This window comes from Atta cephalotes, assembly GCF_000143395.1.
Source record: "Atta cephalotes unplaced genomic scaffold scaffold00007, whole genome shotgun sequence".
NCBI lineage: Eukaryota > Metazoa > Arthropoda > Insecta > Hymenoptera > Formicidae > Atta > Atta cephalotes.
Genome location: NW_012130071.1, coordinates 2944500 through 2947483, shown reverse-complemented (window position 1 = coordinate 2947483; position 2984 = coordinate 2944500).

Here is a 2984-nt window from a genome sequence, read left to right as displayed (position 1 = left end):
TTACTTTTACTTACGTACTACTACTACGTACGACGAAGTAATAGTGTCGGTCGATGTGTTCTCTCTCTCTCTCTCTCTCTTCTCTTCTTCTTCTCTCTCCTCCTCTCTCTCTCTCTCTCTCTCTCTCTCTCTCTCTCTCTCTCTCTCTTATGCGTAACAATGACCGAAATGATGATGACGACAACGACGACGACGAAAAGGAGCTTCTTTGAAGAGCAACGATAATCGTTAAAGGAGGTAACGACATATACGATCACAATCTTATTCCTTTCTTTGGAGCCGCCACCGTTGCAGATTTACGACAATCGCTTAGAATTTTTGCCATTACACGTTGGGTCATACGACGCCATCATCGTAACGAGTTCGGACTTTTACGTGAATAGCATGCACCGCTCGTAAATAGAAAAATCGTGCGGCAAAGTACCTACTGCAATACAGCGCCGTTGACCTGAGACTACCATCCGAAATTTACGTTACATTTGTAAATCAATAATATGTTAGGATAAACAGTATAGTGATTAATTAGCGAAAAATTATTACAGCGACTTTTAACAATAGTTTTAATAATAATAATTTGGAAATGAATTTAATTAAAAAATATTTATTTACTATTTTTCTTTGAGCAGAGCCAGCTATACAGAAGAATGATTACTTTTGTCATCAAAAATGCAATGACACAATATTGTTGGTAATTATATTGAATAAGGAATCCCCCCTCCCCTCTGATGACTTTGACCTTGATAACATGACCTTGATAATATATGTTAAAGTCAAAGTTATAGGGTCCTATTATATATATATCATTACCATTATATTCTATATATAGTATATAATCTATCCTAGTATATAATCCTATTCTATATAAAGATATTATATAGAAAGCACCCGTGGAAGCCTCAAGAATATAATACTCTCTATATATATATATTCTATAGTCCTATTCAATATTATTATCATAAGCAATTATGTGAAATTATGAAAAATTTTTCAGTATTTTTTTTTTTATATTCTTTTTTTTATTCTTTTCCAACAAGAAATCAGATTTCATACTTTCTCAGAACAATTTAAAAAAAAATTATGAGAAGTTTTTCATATTTCAACAAAACAAGAAACAAGAAATATTATATTATGGTTCTTCAGAACTTTCCCATGAGAAATTAAGAGAAATTTTTATTTTTATTTATGAGAAATATAGTAACGTAAATATCTTAAAACTTAATTACGTCATATATAATATATAATTTTCAATTTCTTGTTGTTGGAAAAAAATAGGAGAAAATATTAAGAAGTTTGAATATTTTTTCATAATTTCTCATTGAATCATTTTCAGAAAATATAAAATTTCATATTTTTTGTTGTCGGAAAAAAATATGAGAAAATATTGATAGAAATTGATAGAATATTGATAGAAAAATTTAATAGAAAAACTGAAAAATTTCTCATAATTTCACATAATTTCTCAAATATTGATTATATGGGAAACTATGAAAAAAATTGTTACCAGGGCAACGTTATAACAATAACGAAAACAAAACTTACGTTAAGAATTAAGAATTAAGAAAATACGTACAGAATAGGCTTGCAGGAAATTCCCAAGCTATTTCAAGTATATTGTCCCCAAATGTTCTTTGATAACGTTATAGTATATGCTTACAAATTGATTGCGTACAAGCATTAAAACAGATAATTTTTGTTTCCAAAGCAGAGAATTATTTATATTCTTAAAGTAAAAAATGATGCTTGTAGGCAATCGATGTGAAGGCAGTAATATTATGTGCGTAATAGTGTGTAAATGTATCTTTTTTTTTTAATTTTATCAAGATGTGTATGAAGCTACCATTTCGTGAACTGATTATTGAGAGTTCTGGTATTTTCAATATCTGGTTGTATTATCAATTCATAGTTCTATATCGTTCTATATAGTTCTATATAATTTTAGATCGATTAAACTAATAGTTCTGTCCTTTAAAGCGAAAAAAACGAAAAAACAAAAGCGTCTCACACATATATTTTGAAAGGCGCCTTTCTTGGGTGACAAAAAGTGTTTAAAAAATTAGCAATTAATTTATATCATCAGAACTCTTCGAAAAGCGTTAGGGTACGTTCAAAACTACACGAGAATTGCCACAAAACTCACAGAACTGTCGAAAATTGGTCAGCGTCACATCTTTGTTCCTTTTTTGGAGGGATAAAATCATTAAAAATAATGTTGTTAAAAATAATGTATCACCAGAACTCTTTCTAAAACTCACTTAGAACTATGTATCTTTTAAAATCCTAAGAATCTGTAGTCAAAACTTGCGTAGGATAAAGTGTGACCTGGCTCACTTAGTTCGTTTTTTCGCATTTTTTCGCTTTAAAGGGCAGAACTATTAATTTAATCGATCTAGAACTATAGGCTGTATTGAAAATACAGCCAGAACTCTCAATAATTAGTGAGTTTCTACGAAATGATACGTCAGTTTCACACACACTTATATTTGTGCACAATATAGTGCTTGTAAACAATCGAATAGGCAATATTTTTATATGCAAACGAATTATCGACAAATATGATGTGGGCAAACGGTGCTGTTGGCAATCAATTTGTAAAGGCAAATGGCGGGGTCCTCTCGCCTAGAATAGTACGTTAATCTTTATTTAAATGAAGAGCTAGTACACATTGGATGCATTCAGAATGTCAACCGCTCACTGAGCGCCCAGTGAGCTCTTTCATCTGATTGGCATATTCCATTAGATTCTAAAATATAAATCAATCAAATGAAAGAGCTCACTGAGCGCTCAGTGAGCGATTGTCGTTCTGAATGCACCTAGTAAAAAAATTTGTGTATTTGTGTATTAAAAACAGTCCACTCACGTTTGTGTTAACAGTTTGGGTTGAATTTTTTAACGTATTCGAGTGTAATTTAACCTAATGTGATTATGTTATTTAAGATTAAAGATTTTTTTGTGAAACTGATATTCAATGTTTTTTAGTTGTGTCA